Raw genomic sequence first — 18,436 nt, forward strand, 5'->3', positions numbered from 1 at the left:
TACTTTAAGTGAAGCAATTTTTCAGTATTTCAACTGGCCTCTTCCACTGTAAAGAAAGAAGGGATATGCATCAATCGTATGAGCTGGGGGACAGCTATTGGCTTGCTGGGCACAACCACCAGAATAATGCTTGTGGTGGCCCTTGGGAAAGAGAGGAGGAAGAAGTGGACAGTGCCTGCTCAGAATTGTCCTCTTTCTGCATTGGTCACCTTGAACTGATAATGCAGACACTTGCACACTTCCGTGGTGTGAGTCCAGCATGTAATAAATCTCACTGTGTGTCCTGAATGTGGATAGGTGGGAAGTGCATTACAGCAAGGTGGGGCACATGCATAAAACCCATCTCTCTACTTTTCTAAAATGTTGTGTATAGGTAAAGCCTTATTAAATAAGGGCCTTGTTACCCTTGTAAAATCATGGCTCAGGCCTGCTACTTAGGCCATGTAGAAGGGAACTATGGGAGAGGGCCTCAGCTGGAATAGGGGTAGAGAGACGTGCTGCGTGACTGCCACGTGTCCACATCATGGTGTATGGTGGTTGGTTGACTCGGGCTTACTGAGCCTCAAAACTTTGTAAACTGATAACCAGCTAACTGCTTAAAAAGGACTAGTTTTTGCAATAAAGGGAGTTTCCTTTGCACTGCCTAGGGACTCTGCGTCACTCTGCATCATCACACTAAAGGATTCTCTAAATCCACAAAATACAATAGGCTGAACTTGGTAAACAGACTGGATCCGTCATAAAGACTAACACGTTGGAATTCTTTTTTGTGTTGGGTAGTATTATACTTTTTTAACACTTTGGAAAAAATGCAAGCCACAACCTGTCATGAAACCACTTGAACACTGCAGTTACAATCCACTTCATTTTCTTCTCCCAGCCTGCCCTGTGAACCCAAGAACCCCAAGAACCTAACTCTAACACTTTGTTACATGTGCACCAACAGAGAAAAGCCTCTGGCATAGGAGCAAGTCTATGGGCAGAGTTCATGGGCTGTGCTGCTGTACCTCCATGTACATGAATGATTGCTGAGTCAAGAGCATAAAGGGTCCATTGCTCTTCTGGAAAGAAGTCTGCTTTTAGAAAGGAATAATACTTTCATTTTTCCACCTTATGGTTCTAATACATTATTAATGTGTACAGTTGTTATAATATCAACTGCAATCTGAATTAGGAGCTGTTGCATATGAAACAGAAAACATCCCAGCCATGAGTTGAAGGGGAAAAATGATGTAACCCTCCAAAGCATGTGCAGGAATCAGATTTCTACAAAAGAAATCAATACAGTTGCAGCAATGATGAATGCATGGCACAGCAAATAATATTAATGTCTCTGAATGGTGGAGGTAACACACAGGATGAATGTAGTAGTACTTTCAAGTAAGGTTAAGTTTTGCGAGGAGAAGTAATGTCTTTTGTTAGGCCAGCTTATGCAAAAAACACAGCCTAAGTCCCCAGTGACTTACTATGGATGATCTGACTACACCACACAATTCAGAACACACCAAGCTGTTCTAACAAAAGATATTTCCTCTCTGTGTTTTCTTATATCCTTCAAATGTTACTGTTGCAATCAGGCTATTCCAACTACAGCATGGTAGCAAATCTGCCGGTGGGCACAAAGTCGGCTCTCTCCTCTGTGGCACCTGAGAGACAGGGAGGATAAACCCTGCTGCAGAGAGGAGACCAAATCCGGGAGGCAGAGACTCCTGGGAGGATGTCGATGTTGCCTTTCCTCTGATACACATCAGAGCTCAATCCCACTGAGATCAGCAGAAAGAAGGGGTCTAGAACAGATGGCTCTAGCCTAGCCTAGCAGAAACCATTGCTGCCAATGGCCTTATAGTGCTGCCAGGTTCCCAAGCTCCCCAGGCACTGACCCCTGCAAGTGTTTTGTTTGCACAATAACCCTGTGCAACCCTGGGTGCACAAGAGGAAATACCTGGGACTGAAGCTGGGCTGGGGTGTAGGAAGACAAAGAGGGGACCTGGACTCTGTTATTTTATAGCAGAACAAAGTAATGACATATTTAATTGATGGCAAAATGATGTAGGCATTTGAACTGAAATACTAGCATTCCCCATATGGATTTTCCTGACCATTTGCTGAAGCAGTGATTCTGGTAGGGATGCTGTAGCATGTGTCAACCAGCTGGATGCCACTGCTGCTGCTGTGGTGCCTCAACAGCATCTCTGTAGGCAGAGACAGAGAGAGTGAGACAGAGAAAAGAAAGCCCTTTGACATTCCCATTAGTAAGGGAAGTGTTTGTTCAGAAAGCAAGGAGGCACAGAAGAATACATGAAAGGAGAGAGAAGGCTGTTTAGATCTCTCCAGTTACCACAACTGATTGGTGAAAGAACACCTTAAATTATTTATATGCCATTTCTTTACAGAGACAACATTTCTGGTTTTAATCCTTAGACGAAAGGATGATCAGTGAAATCACTGAACTTATCTTCAGCCCTTCCTGGGTTTTAACAGGCCCCGCTCTCATGCTTACAGTACCACACCATTGCAGTTTTGCTGTTATAGGTGCATGGCAAAGAACAAAAATTTATCACTGTGAGCAAATGCTCATGACAGTGTCTTCCTGAGGCTGAAAGAAGGAGAGGTAAAACAGTGTAACTCCTGGGATGATCAAGAACTTCATGCTGCTGGGTTTCACTCAGGTCTGGTTGCCTTTCTCTGATTTCTTTTTATAGTACCTAATTTCCCTTCAAAGTAGGGAGGTTCAGACTCAGAATTAACAACAAGAGCATGAGCTCATGCAGGCTTTCTAATCTGAGCTGTCTAAGGAAATAGTGATAAATTATATAAACATGGGGACTACAGGGAAGTTCATGGAGGATAATGTAAATCTTATACTACATTCAGAGGAATCTCTTCCTTTTCCATCTGTTTCCTTCAAAATATCCTCCCAGATGGCTTTACCATGTGGCAGTCTGGATTAAGTTAGAAATGTATACTTTCTTCATTGGTGGGGACTGTGAGAGGTTACAGTCAAGAACTGCTGGTTGATGGCGAGCCTGCCTTGGTAAAAGTGGCAGAAACTCTTGCTCAGGCTTGGTCCCTGAGTGGTCTCCTGTGCTTTGGATTTTACGTGTGTTCTCAAAGATTTCTATGAGTGTTAGTTTACATCATTCTTACTCTTGTTCTTGCTGCTAGCAAGTGTGTCTATTGGGTTTGTGTCACTTTTAAAAGTCCAGAAGCAGTAGGACAAGATAAAAATCTTATTTTACAAATAACAGCTCTGTTCCTATCACCATTTCCCAAATTTTAAGCATCATGCAGGGCTCTGCCATGCTCTAAATCTTTTTATAGATATCAGCTGTCCAGTTTAGGGCCATGAAACCAGAAATAGCAGATGTTTATGTAAACTTCTCCAATAACTTTAAACTTTGCTCTGAGGATTTACCATCACACAGATAGTAAACAGCAGCAGTAAAACCCACTGGAAACCTACACACCCATATCATTAATACAAACCTTTAAATACAGTGGTTTATTCACTTCCTTGTGACGATCACTGATGCATACTCTCACACTTCCTTAGGGCAATGAACAAAAGAGCCAGCATAACTGCGTGGCATTGGTAAGTTTAGCACTTTCACACTGATATTTGCCCAAGCCTCAAAACAAGACTCTTTGAAATCTGCTCTGTCTCTAAAGAACGTACAGCCAGATTTTACAGTCATGACATAGTAATATTTTTACTGAGGTGTGCAAATATACAGCCCAAACAGAAATATCTTCATTTCCTCATTTTTAAGCAATTTGTAGTAGCTGTTGACTCAGCCATATGGGGGAGTTACACTCTTATGTAATATGAAGGAAATAGATGTTCTTAAGAAAACGCAATGAAAGCAATCAAAATTTTCTGGAAACAGGACACGTTTTATTTTTTATCGTTTCTGCAGAGAAGACATGTAATGAACATAGAAAATCTTGCTATCTCTCTTAAAATCTCAAATCCTTGGAAATCCTTTGTAGTCTGAAAGACAGCATACCAGTCCAAAGACAGTGCGTAGATCAGAATAAAAGTGTATCAGCCAGAAGAGTACATATAAAGTATACATAAAACAGTGTACACAAGCAAATGTATAGAAAATGTACACCGAAAGAACAAGTGAAGCGCACTTGTCTCCCTAATGCTAAATGCAGTAGATGTTTTCAAAGCAATGTCCAAAAAAATCAAATCCAACGTGAATAAACATTGAAAAGAAAAGCATTATTTTGTATAGGAAAGAAGATTTGGATTTCCTATATTTTTTCCTGCTACTCATTTCTCAGTGTTGGTATCAATGAGGTTATGCATGTGAATTAGTCATGATATATATATACACCTCAAGTTGCATCTATTGCATATGTCTACTCAATGTAGGACACAGTAAATGCTAGAAGCATCACACAGGCTCTGCAGCCCAGGAGCTACCCCTGTGGTTTACACATTCATGTGCAGGAGAGTTACAGACTGTGAGCAGAGCTGAGCCTGGGGCCCATGGTGGTTGTGTGGCAGGGCTGACAGGCTGGCACAACCTGGCCAGTAAACCCAGGGTGCACGTACTTCCTCATCACTCTGTGCCACGCAACTAATCTGCACTTCCACAAGCTTCAGGCATTCTGTGTATATGCTAGCCACCATATGTGAATTCATCCTTTTCCCTTCTGGGAAATTGCAGACAGAAATGTGGTAGAAATAATTCAGAAATCCACTTTTGCAGGTTGAAGGCTTCCAGTGTCACAGACAGGATTACAAATCCAAACAGGTGCACACATACGTTCGAGAGAGTGAGTGCCATTGTCCAAGGCCACCCTGTGTCCTGTGAACCCAGGAATACTGCAGTCTTATTCAACTGAGCCTTGACTGTAGAAATACAGAATAATCTCTGCCCTGGAAGTTGACATAGTGCCCTGGGGTTTCATTGCTCCTTCCACTGCATTCAGCAAGCTGTGTTTGTCTCATGGACTTTTTTTCTGCTTATTGATATGGAGAGTCAGGAAGTTCCCAGGGGAACTCCTGAAAAGTCAGATCCTGGAGAGGTGAAACTTTCTTTTCCAATAACAAATGGAATTTCATATTTAAGCACAGGATAAATGCATATGTGTTACATAGGCCACTCCAGAACATCCTCTAATGTACTGTAGGCTCTTGGTACCATGTGAACACATGCTGAGCAAGCATATATTGTGGCTCATGGGAAATAATGAAAGTCTCTAGCTTTCTTCATGGATGCAGTAGATGGAATTTCATGGAGGGTACTGGGCTTTACATCCTTACCTTATTTGTCTTTTCAAGGTAAAATGGTGGCAACTAGTGTGGTTTCCAAAAGAAGACATACTCAGACTTCCTTTTTCTTTTATAATGGGTTTATTGTGACTGGGAGATGCTGAATAATTTGTCTGATGACTTTAAAAAAAGAGCTGTTATTTGAAATAAAAAAAGAATCTGGGAGAAAACATAGGAGCTGCAATTACTGCTTCAATGAACAGATGAAGCACTAACTTGGGCTAAAGAATGATGGCTAGAAGGAAAGGTCAGGTATTTCTGACAGAAAATATTTTCTTACTTACCTGACATAAGATCTGAATAGAGTCTTAATGATGCAATTCAATGATGCTGTGCCTGAATACCCATATTAGTGTAAGATTGACACACCAAAGGTTTTAAATATTTATGATTGTCATTTACTACGTAGCTATGGTAGAGGAACATTTTGGAGATGGCTGCTTCCAGAAATTTGGTTGTGTATAAATTAAACAAATTGAGATATTATATGACCAGAAGGAAGGGAAGAAAAATTATTTTAAAAACCCTTCAAGACAGGAGTATATTCAGGTATTCAGTCACTTTTAAAGAGTCAAAAATTGGAAACATCTCAGCAGCATCCCCCTTTCCTATCCTAGCAAGCTCTCCAGGCTGCCAGGAAAGCAGTGTTCCTAGTGCTGCTCCCTAAACCCGAGACACAGTGCAGCTCAGGATTTGAAGATCAAAGAGCCTGAGTGATGAAGCAGGAGCAACATGATTTGATTTGATTGAGTCCACAGATCTGTTAATTTCAGATGCGTAATTCTGTCAGTAAATGCTGACTGAGTCATACATCCGCTTGCTTAATGCACCTGTGGTCCACAAGGCAAGTTGGGGTGCCTGCCACTGTTCCCCATGCACTGCCTAAGGAGCAGAGGTGCCCCAATCAGCACCGTTGCCAGGACAGCACAGCTTCTTTGGAAACCATTATTTCTGAGAACTGTGCTGTGTAAGTTCCATTTTAGGCAAGTCTCAGTGTCTTGATCCCCCTTCCACTAAACCTGAGGTGCTGATGCTCCCTTCTTGCATAAGGGAGTTATCAAAGTGCATACACTTAAAATCTGATGTGACAAAAAAGGAATCGGATTTAGCAAGATTTTTTTTCTTCATGGCTTGTGAAGGACTATCTAGGGGATTCAGTCTTTCCTGCTGCAATGTGCCACTTGAAGATGTCATGGCCTTGTCAACCAGTTTATGAGTCAATCAAAGAGCAGGAGTGCTGTGACTTAGTTCAACATAGGAGGAGCCTTCATCTCTGAACAAGAACAATAATGGATTCTTGACAGCTCAACACACAACATTTATTTCCCTGAGGGAAACTCTAGCACAGGAAGCAGCTTTCTGAAAGCAGCACTTGTCACACATTTGCTCATTCAACACAGACACGCTGTCAGGATCCTGCTCTTTTCCAGTGTGCTGGGCAAGACCTGACCCTAAAATCAGGGATGTAAAACTTCAAAGACTACAGCTGCTAAGCCACTCCTTGCACAGCACAGGGAGTAGGTGTTGCAGTTGGTGGTAGAAGGCTAGAGGATGAAGGGGTGAGCTAAAAGATTTCTCTAAGCCAGCAACTCTCCTCTTCATCCTCTCCCTACCTCCTCCCTCCCCTCTCCTTGCTTGTGGTAGAAGCCTGAGGCAGGGAGGCAACATGTGTGGGCAGGGTAGCTTTGTGTTTGACCCCATGACTGTGGCCACAAAAGGTGTTTAGGGAGGTACTCCATCCAGTTCAGAACTTGGCTCTGGTTTGACACGAGCTGAAGTCTCACTAATAATGGCCAGAAGAGAAGGGGTTGTGATGTGTACTTGGGAAACACCATTGAGGAATATGGCTGTGCAGTGTTTAAAAAAGTGCCAGTCAAGGGTAAATTAAACAGTGCTACTTTTGCATACACGTGCTACATATTTTGGCTGAGATTTTCAAGAGTAGCAAGAGTCAGTGCTGCTAACACTTGGGTATCTTACTTCATACAAGATATGTAAGACATGCAAGATTCTCAGCAGCACATGGCTACTCCCTGAAAATTAGGATTATTTTAAGATATTTCCTGAGTGATATTTGGAAAGCTGAAACTACCAGCATGATCACTCTGTGGACTTACAGTAATAAAAAATAATCAAAATGCTAATTAGCAAAGATGAGGTGCAGAAGGCTACACAGGAGGAAAGTGCTCTTTTGGTGAGAGCTTGGTTCCTGAGGTTCTCATAGAGGGCTCTGCATGTTCAATGCTCAGCACTGTTTTTGCTCCTCCACATCCAGTTGAAGCCACTGAAAGATGCCCTATTCCCCGACTTAAATATTATTAACAGATACTCCAGGGTTGTATCCTTGCTCATTTGTTGGACTGAAAAACATGGGAAACAGACCTATGTAACCATTTTTGGAAATTGCTCTATCTTTGCCGTTCCAATTTGGGACCATATAAATTCTGTTGCAAATTTTAGTTTAAATATTAAGTATGCTGTCATGGATGTGTAATAAGGTAAGCACAGAAAAAATCAAAGTTAAGGTCACTGAAAATACAGTTTTTGTCTGTTAAATAATTTGCTCAGTTAGAGTCTTCACATACCAGCACTAATAAGGTTAGGCTAGGAAAAAGAGCAGTATACTCAGCCCTTATTAACATATTTAAACATATTATGGAAGGAAGCAATAAGAAGACAATATTTTTTTTTCTTCGTTTTCCCTGACATCTGGGAAATTTTATAAGGTCCACTTGTCATCCAAAATAACAGTCTTAGAATAGAAGAATAACAAGAATTTTTCAGCTATGTTGACTGTACTCTGTGGGCCACTTGTGGTATTTTGTGAATTTAGTTCCTTGAAATTAGTGCTACCATGCTATCCCAGGGTGACACCTGGTCTCCCTGGGCAGTCCTTCAACTTGTGGCACCTGTGCCAAACATTAAGGATAGTATGGACAGGCTGAGCCTATGAGCTTGCCTCCTCCCTTGCGGTTCAGAGAGGACAACTCAGGTGAAGGATTCATAATCAGTGTGAAACAATTGTGATAGACACTTTAAAACCATTTTTCCTGTGGAGCACCTATTTGATATCACTTCCATTGATGCTCTCACTGCACTGTTCCTTAGTGCTGAGATGGAGTGAAGCAGCCCAGACAACAAACACAGTCTGTGACAGGCAGGGTGCAGTTTGGGGGCCCATTCAGAGCTCATGGTCATTGATTGTTCATTGAATATTGTAGGCATGGGACTGCTGTGACAGACAATAGGTATAGGTGTATCACGACTTCATGGTAGACCATGCAGTGAGAATTATGGTCCTAGGCACTTCATGTTGAAGGCTACAGAAGTACATAGGTGGTTTGCAGACATCAACATTTTGCCAAACAGTGCATAAAGGATCTAAATCTTTGCACAGCCTAGTGTTTGTAAGCTGCTTGAGTTCATCCTTACAGGACCTAAATAAATAAATGTGCTTTTCTCACACTGAGGAAGGAAAAAGCCCTTAAAAACCCCTGCCTGACTGTTGGGCATTGTAGTATTCACATTATCATAGCAAACTCTCTCATGGATTCTTTTTCATTGGGATCCCAATGCAAAAAATGTTAAGTTTTTTATGAAGTTTGCCCCAGCAGATGGTGAACATTACTATGTGGAAGTTCTGCTGTTGATCCCACTGTAAAGAATTTCTGGAAATTCCAGAATGTTTTCAGAAAATGTTGGCTGAAATATCTCTTTAGAAATGACTACTCCTTATTTTAGAGAGGGATTTAATATTGCTAGTGCAGTTCTTGCTTTGTCTCTGCTCTGTCTAGGTAGTCACATTATTCAGGGCCAGTCTCTGATCTCAGGTTTGAAGAGTTATTTGCCACACAACAACCATGGGAAAAAATAAGGAGGGAAATAAAAAAATGAATCACCCACATTCTGCTTGAATTCAGATCTCAGATTTCCCACATCCTGGTATTTAATTTCTCACAGAGTTACCAATGGTTGATCTCACGGCAGGATTAGTGGGAAGAAAAATGAGAGCTCCATTGAAACCAGACTTGAGTCTGGAAGGAAAGAACACGTGAGCTCTAGGACCTGGGAGATATCAGATTCAGGGTAGTGAATGGCTTCCACCCCCTCCCCTTCCCTGATTCTCAGGCTTATTTTGAAGTGAATTCTGGAAACTGAAATCAGAACAGCACAGAGAGAGTTACAGTAAGTTAGGGGGCTCACACATCGCTTCGATAGCCCCCTGAAAACTGTGTTATATAGTGAGGCATTAACTGTAATTTATATTAGTATTTTTTTATGTTTAGAAAGAGGAGAACAGATTAACATTGAGGTATAAATTGCAGTAAATCTGTCTCAGTTGTAAAATAAACTTGTTTTGAACACACGTTCCCACCAGCATACCTTCTCTGATTTGATTATAGAATGTATATGTGTTCAAATGGAAAAAAAATCTCATGAAAGATTCTATAATCAAAAGGAAATCATCGTTATCTATTAAATTGGAGACCCTCACTCACTTTGAATCAGGTGATCTTGCTTTGAGAAATAAAGAGCTTTTTCCTGTGGATCACTGCACAGATGCATCTAGAGAAATTGGGTCGTTGCTCTACCCTGAGGGGGACCAAACTTTCTCACACTTTCCACCAGATTGTGTGAAATATTCAAGAAGTTGAAAAAACCTTTAAATGCATCACTCTAAATCCTTTAGGACTTGAACATACTAAGATGACAAGAAGAGTATGTCATTAAACCATAACTACCCTTTCTGGATTACCTGGTATTTGTAGATTTATTGGCAAGGTGGCTTAAATTAGGGATATATTTTTAGCCTGCAGCATTACATAATAAAATAACAGCTGAATTCCTGCAGTAAAAAAGGGAAGGGATGGGGGGAGTTTATTAAAACCAACATGAACCTCTCTGATTTTGCTCTTTTGTCTGCACAAAGAGGTGCTCCATGGTTACACAATCAGTAAAGTTTGCGAGAGAGGCATTTCCATTGCCCCATTGTGCTCAGGAGCTGTCGCCTGCCTTTCACTGCAGACCTGCTGTTTAGTCTGAAACTGAAAATTAAACCCAGAACTTCTGCTCTCAAAGTTAAATACTCTGCATTGCTGGAAGCACGCAGCCTTGCCAGTGTCTGTGTGGCAAAATCCACGTTCAAAATCTTCAGACATTTTTAAAAGCATTTTACAAGTCTGTTACGCTTTATTGTTTTTGTTTTGATTTGGTTGGGGGGTTGTGGGTTTTTTGTGAAAAATCATTTTCTGAATTACACTAGAAAGTCTAGTGAACTGTGCTGAACCAGCTCAGGGAGCCTGGCTCACTATCCTTAAGAAATATGTTTCTCATTTTGGAGGGCTTTTCTGAGAATGGCCAGGGCAAGGTAGAGCCCTGTATGCTAAACCCACCCCTTCAGAAACAAAAAAACAAGGGATGAGAAAAACCAGGGGAGAGCGCAGAGAAGGATGGTGGCGGCAGGGCCCACGCAGAGCTCAGCATGGCCCTGCTGAGGCTGCACCGGCGGCCAGCAGCGCGGCAAGGCCGGCTCAGCCTCGGGGCTGGCGCTCGTAAAAATGTCACCAGTGCACTTCCACGGTGAAAGGCGCTTTTATCTCCCCTTCCCACAGCCCCTTTCCAGTGGGTACGTGGGGCTGGGCCCAGCGGCTGCTGCTTGGCCTCCCCGCATGGCTGGACCCTAATGAGGTGTGTGCGGCTCTTGGCTGCAAGTTTTCAATCTCTTTCTTATTACTTCAAAGCTGCTCCTCTGAGGTTCAGACAAGTTTGATCACTTGGCAAAATCTCTCAGCTGGGATTCAAAAGGGAAGATGCTTTATTTTATTATTTATCATTGTAAATAGATAGCTCTTCCCAAACTGCTCTTGCCAGTGGCTTCGTGGTCAGAGCCGCAATGCTTTTTTAAGTGATAAAGGATTGAAGGTGAACAACCTTTGGCACTTGCTTCCTGTCTGTAACAAGTGGTCATTTTAGAGGGAGAAAAAAATGAGAATAAAAATATAACAGGGTTTGCTTTATTTTCCTTTTCATGTTTTAAATTTGGGGGAGGAGGGAGGAGCAAAAGGCAAATTATGTGAGTTTGCCCTCCATTTCAAAGCCTCTGTAGTGTTTACCTACCCCATTCTGGGAGACCATTTCTGTAGTCCTTCCTCTGCCGCTCAGCATAAAATATGCAGGGAAACTGATGCTGTTTCAAGTACCTCAAGGGCTCAAGAGGAAAGCAGATTCGCTCAGGTTTACCTGTGTAGGCTCCAGTATCCTTTTGGGCTTTTCCATCTCCAGTGCCACAAGAAAGCAGAGCTAACAGTCACCCACAGCATTTTGGTGACCTAGGCAAATCTAAGGATTTTTAACATTGGCATCCACCTTCTTCTTTCATCTAATTATGGACACAAATATTAGTGATTAGAGACTATTATTAGAGCTTCTGCTTGCTTGCCTGATGCTGCAGCCTGGAATTTGGCTGTGAATGCGGAGCAGTTTACCACTCCTCCAGTTTACAGCATTCACAAGAGGTTTGTAAGAGCAGCTTCTCAAAGTTGGGGTCAGTCCAGCTCTGTTGTGTATATTTCTAACAGCACCACTACCTTCTTTTTCTTAATATTTTATTTCCTTCCCACCAGAAATGTTTACATATTGTAGCATTGAAGCTCTCCAAGACAAAATACATCTCTGTCAGTGTTGCGTAGCACCCGCAATTGCTTCAAGCACCATTTTCACTTTAGGTCTGTGCTTTACAGATGTTAAATGGTGTTTCCTGCAAAATTCTTCTGACCAGTACTGAGATTTTGCTGAAGATTTTCAGTCTTCTTTTAATCACATGGGAACAGTTTTTTTTTCAAAGTGTTTTGACCTGGTTAGGTCAAAAAGGCACTTGCTGTACTCAGATGCCAAAACGCGTTTAAGAAATCTGGCCTGACGTAACTTAGACAGCTGAGTCTCAATTTCAAAAGGCTTCAGCCACACAGGTTTTGGCACTGAGTGACTTGCTGCCTTGCAGGAACTTCATTGCTGAGTTAATTTCAGCACTGCTTTAAAATCCATGGCAAACTTGGGCACCTAAAGCTGAGGTTCATTCCAGATCACCTGTAAGAGAAATTGAGAGGCGGAACCCAAGGTAGGTACATTTAGGTTAACTAAATGTCAGTCAGCCTAATTCCTGTTTCTGGAAGTTCTCAGTGTGAGCCCTCCTGGATTTAAAACTCCTAAGTCAGATAAGCCCTTTCTCTCAAAGCAACCAGAGAGGCTCATTATCACTCCATTATATCAAACAGTTCTCTGAGTGCGAGATAAGCTAGGAGATAGAGAAATGTTTTTGATTCCCCCTTAATCTAACAGGAAGAATAGACTTGAATCTATATTTTAAGTAAGCTGTTCTAACTTAAAGAGGAATGTCCTGTCCTGTCCTGTCCTATCCTGTCCTGTCGGAATCCTCCTAGGCAATGTCTTGGTCCCCTCCAGCTGAACCTGTTGCTTAAGAGCCAAAACTTGGCCAAGCCTGGCAAGACACTTCCTCCAGCAGAGGAAGGGGATCTGTAGAAGTGGTTTCTATGTGTGTAAGGATGGTTAACTCTCTTTGACCTCTACCAGCTGAGTCCCAGCACAGCCCCATCAACTTCACTCTGGCTGCCTAAAGCTAGTTCACTTCCTCCAACAGCTGGGGATGTGCATTATCCAGTAATCCCCATGAGCAGCCTTTTTGCTAGTCAAGCAGTGCTATTCCAGCAGTAAGAGGGGAGGACACACTTAATTTCCTTACTAACTATGCAGATAAAAAACCACAGGCTGGTGACCTGCAGGAGAGCATCAGTTGTTGACTTTATTTTCTCTACTCCCTTTCTGTCTTTCACAGAATAATTGATTATTTATATAAAAGTGGAGTGACTTTAACGGAAGAAAGATGTGTCTCGCATACACAAAAGTTTAGGGGGCAGCCTTCTTCCTAGAAGGTAGAAAACCCATCTTGAAATATCTGCTTCAAATCAGAAAGCATGGGGATTTTAAAACAAGTCTATGTTTGAATTTCCAATCCAGTGCTATTGCCTACATGTTCACAATTTTATTAAAATTAAAAAAAATTATTTTTGCGATTTGTTATACATTGCCTTTTTGAGTGTGAAAACTTTGAGGACATCACGTAGTCAAATTGATCTCTAGGATACTCTATACCCCTTGGACTGCTCCCAAGAGCATTAGGCAGCTCTGCACATGCTCACCTGCAAGCACTTGGGCCTTGGGAAAGTTAAGCAGCAGCTCAGCAAAGCTGCTTGCTGGTATCTAAATATTGCTATGCCATCATACTATGGCCAAATCTGTAGTCTTTTGAAGACCAACATCTTTACATAACAAAGTGGGCTATTAGAGGCTAGGTCAATAGGAACTTACACATTTAAAGCAAGAATGTTGGTTTCCAGTCCCTACATCTCAACCCCAAACTGTCCTAACAGCTGTGTCTCTTTATTTGTCTCTTTGTTTATATTTAATGTCATTTAAGTACTGAAAGTTTTACTTCCTTGGGGGGCCCTGCCTGCTCACTGCTCCCAGGGCTGTCCCGTGACTTAGTCTATTATTGCAGAAAGAGTGGTAGAAGAAGGCAGGGGGTCTCAGAACTGCCCTGTAGCCAGAGTTTTTAACTGTCCTGTTAGGCACCAAGCTAATAGATTTATGCTCCTTATAGCATGCTAGCAGTTGCAGTGCACAGCAATTGCTTGCTTGTGGTCTGGTTGACTTATATGTGTTTAGATACAGAGTTTCTGTACTGAAATAATTCCTTAAAATCATTTTTAATTCAGCAGTAAGAAGGGTTGTATGGCCTTTTCTGTATATAGTCAAGGTGATCTCTTCTGCCCTAATAAATCTTTCATTGTGACATGTGAAATATACCTGCAACAATTTGAGTTCTGAATCCAGCTTCTGGAGTTGAACTTTGTCTTACAGCTGAGTGACACCTGTCATCGGGCTCGCTAGTGTGCTTTGCAGGGAGTACAGAGCTCCAAGCAGCAGATCCCACCCTAAGCTTCACACAGAGCAAACCTACTCAGAATAGTAGTTACTTAGCTACTCAGTTAGTTCTGTATGAATTCCGAAAGCAGTTTGGTGCTTTGGCTGTGGAGCAGTCAAGATGGCACTGTCTCAGCTGGGCACAGTCCAGGCCCTGCCATCTGCTCTAGAAGCCATCTATTCCTATCCCTATATTTCAGGGACTCCACTGAACATATTAGCTGGCATGCCAGGGGATTTCAGACATGTTAACAGCAGACAATGGTTCACAGTTTGCAAGTTGCTCTTGTCAGCAGTTCTTTTTGACGTATCTATTCAAGCATACCCTCTTGGGCTTAGAAAGCAGCCAGCAAAATCTGTCCCAATAGCTAATACTTCATTATAAAATAAAAGCTCTAGCAAATTCAGAGGCTCCATATGCAGGATTACTGTGATCCTGCAGTTCATTTCACAAAATGGGTTTTAGGTTTTAGGTTTTTTAATCTACAGGTCAGAAATTCATGAGCAGAAGGTGAAAAAGCTGAATTGCCAATGTGTTTCCTGGGGCCAAGACATTTGAGCTGGAAGTTCTGCCCAGGGTATTAGAACAGAACAAACATTTTTCAAAAATGCCACAGTTACCTTTCTGCAGGTGAGGGAATGTTCCTCTCAAACAATTGTTTCATCATCAGGTTTTGTTGTTATCAGTTTGTGTGGGCCCACCAAAAAAAGAATGTAGAGGAGATACAAAGACCAACCTGAGTATGTCTGTTCTTCAGGCCACTAGGATGCTACTGGCTGCTTGTAATTCCAGAAAAAATAGCCTGCACCAGCCAAATGTGGATCACCAAATGGAGGTCTTGGCCAGCAGGTAGAGTTCCATTTCACCTGCACAGGATGTTGTGGGAAAGAAGTCTCCTGGGATCAGGGGACGACTTTGATCTGAAAAGACACTGACATTTAAATACAATCGTTTGTGGCACAGCTCCATTCTGGATGGTACCACCTCTGAGGTTTAGCAATGAATCACAGATTCATAGAATCACTTGTGTTGGAATGGAGCTCTGGTGATCATCCAGTCCAGCCCCCCTTCCAAGGCAGGGTAACCTAGAGCAGGTGACACAGGAACATGTCTAGGTGGGGTTTGAAAGTCTCCAGAGAGCGAGAGTCCACGACCTCCCCCGGCAGCCTGTTCCAGTGCTCTGCCACCCTCAGTGTAACAAAGTTCTTCCTCATATTGAGGTGAAAGTTACTGTGGTTTAGTTTATAGCCATTGCTCCTCATCTTGTTGCTGGGCAGCACTGAAAAGACTGGCACCAGTTTGTTTTTCCACAGCGGCAAGACTTCCAAAGCAGAGATTCAACTTCATAGTTCTGGACAGGGTTCATGAGTCCACACATCTTGACACAGTTGTCCTGTGCCCATCGGGTGTCCCAGGGGATCACAGGCATCCGCACAGAGAACGAGGGCATGACACAGGAGACCAACACCTTTCTGATTTATCTTACCAGATGAGATAACCAGGGCATCTAAAACAGCATCAGGCGCTGTCTTCTGGCAACCAGATCCCACCAAGGTTGTCATATTTTAGAATTCTGTATTGACTAGCCCTAATAAACATACTGGCTGCAGACAGCACTTATGACTGAAACCTGCTTCCCTGCCTCCTTCTCCTTTTTTATTACCTTCACCAGTATTAAATCAGGGCTAACAACAGTGATATCAATCCCCTGCAGAGTAGCCCTGTTGTGGGCAGGTAACTGCTGTCAGTCATTGCAAAGTATTTGCCTGTTCTCTCCTGCTGCAGGCCAACCTCAGTGAGAGATGAGGGTCCAGGCTAGTGTCCATATCTGCCAGCCCCTTGCCAGTGATGCCCCTCAAGAAAAGGCTCCTGTAGGGGCTTTGGAGAAAGCCACCTTGCAGCTCTGTTTTGGGGGAAACACTAGCTCCCTATCACTCCTCGCCTGACAGAGTGGTTACAGCAGCTAAGGGTAGAAATGGCTCTGTGTGCTGCCTTTGTCGTACAATATCATGCTATGTCCTGTAGCAACTCAGGATAAACATTCCCATATGTGGGAGCTGTGGATGATGAAGGACAGCACGTGCCAAGTAAAACTGCCTCTGCAGCAGGTCCCTGTGCTAATCAGCCCCTAAGGATACATGTATGGGGGATGTACACATGGATGAATGGGGAGTCACCTGGGATACTGTCTTAGCAGCAGGAGTAAAGCCTGGGCTATGCATGTGAGTGCTCATCCTGTTATTTGAGTATTGTCCTATTCTCCCTGAGCTCTTCATGGCTGTGGCTTCCCTGTTAGACAGATCCAGCCTGGTTTGAAGCTTTCTCAGGTTTCTCTTTGCAATCTGCTGGCCCAACCTCTCACTAGTTTGCTGCAGCAGAAAACAACCTGGGAAGTAGACATTCAAGGCAAAACTGGGCCAATGCACATTTATGGTGAATTAACACATGTCACCATTCTGCCTCCATAACTAAAGTGAATACACCTAAGAAGTGAGAACAACCTCAATTAAAGCAGCTGGGTAACCCAAAACTTTAGCTTCTTGGCTGATTGCATCCTGTGATGGTGTTGCTGAGTTTGTGCTCCGCATGACTATCACACACTGAGTGACTTGGATTTCTAATATCTGCTCTGACCATGCTTTCCTTCTTGATTTGTTCCCTTCTCTTCAACCTTATTGGAAGCACATCTGGACTTACGAAGTATTTAATTCCAGGCCCAGTTCCTCCTTCAACTTTTGACTCAGGGTCTATGACACATGGCTATGCCATCGCTCTTGGCAGGTCTGTGAGGACTTGGAAGTGCCTGGGGAGTGCTTGCTACTGGTAAGCATCCTTCCCCTGAGGTGTCCAGTGCCCTGACAGTGCCAAACAATGCTCTTCAGTGACTCTCTGGTTGAAATGACTCAGCACAGAGCCAGTTTTCAACATCAAGAGGTTACACAGTTTTCAAAATGCCTGCTCCACCCTCTATCTTTTGGAAAGTGTGTGTGTGTGGGGGGGGGGGGGGGGGGTGCTGTAGAGACAGAGGTTGGGTTGAGGGTCCCAGCTGCACAACCTTCTTATATTTGCAGTCAGTTTTTCACAAGTGCAAAAAATACCTCTCTGTTCCTGCATTATACATCTCTATTTTGTCTTTCAGAACCTCTACTCACTTCTTCCTTTGGGTCCTTCCTGCATATATGTCTGATTTGTAGTATCCCTTTGTTTGAATTGTAGGTGCTTCAGAGCAGCAATCATGCATGTCTCCATCAGTGTCTTGACAAGAAACTTACATGATAGGTTGGCTTAAAACCACTCGTTTGCGACTGAGTTATCTTAGGCTTTTGCAAGGAATGAACAATCTGATTCCTTTGGTAGGCTTTTGTTCATGAATAAAATATTTCTGAACACTGATGTGAAGTCTGTCAGTCTCAAATATTTTTAAATAATTAGTTTATTATTTACATATTTGGGGGGGGGTTAGCTTGATTTTTAGTTTCTTATCCTTCCCGTTACTAAGTATTTGCAGATACATGTGCAGGTAAGAGAAAATTCCTTCACTGCATGAACATATATAAATGTCTGTAGAAAAAGCTTCTCATTAATTTTCTTGGTCACTACAGCAAGGGTTACTAGAAAAAGAAAAAGTACTGTGAGATTCATAGTAACAGTTACTAGAGTGGACAACTTTTTAATTAAGAAGAGCTCTCTTGTGGCCACCCTGGCTGAGCTTTGAAATATGTCCTTTCACATACTTTGCATCTCCCCCATCCTTCTTTAGTCTGTGATCGGAAGTCTACCTTCATGGAAAATGAGTTCATCAGGTTTCAGTAGTCTCCTGACAAGCCAAGCATGAAACAAAGAGAGCTGCCACTCCGCACCCACACGTGTGCTGCTGTCTTCCAGGAAATGATAGTCAGAGGCTCAGGGCTGACCACAGTGCTGTGAGAAATTAAACGTGATCATCATCAAATATCAAAACACATCTACGTGTATTATGTTAAGAGCACAGAACCCACAGTCGTAATTTTTTAACTGAAATACTTGGCTTGGAGGCAAAACTGGAGTTTGCCACAATCATTCTGAGTTCTGAATTACCAAGGGTCAAATCAACATATTTTGCAGTGTCTCTCCACATGCAGCCCAAATTAGCCCTCCGGTAGGTGCCT

General features: G+C 42.6%; 1 protein-coding gene across 1 annotated transcript in view; it reads left to right on the plus strand.

Moving 5' to 3' along the window:
- Positions 1-18,436, plus strand: part of HMGA2 (high mobility group AT-hook 2) — a 112,746-nt gene that overhangs the window by 89,409 nt on the left and 4,901 nt on the right. The gene's annotated exons all lie outside the window — the stretch shown is intronic.

Source organism: Chamaea fasciata, unplaced genomic scaffold, assembly GCF_029207755.1.
Source record: "Chamaea fasciata isolate MVZ Bird 193981 ecotype frontalis unplaced genomic scaffold, bChaFas1.0.hap1 SCAF_5, whole genome shotgun sequence".
Classification (NCBI taxonomy): domain Eukaryota; kingdom Metazoa; phylum Chordata; class Aves; order Passeriformes; family Sylviidae; genus Chamaea; species Chamaea fasciata.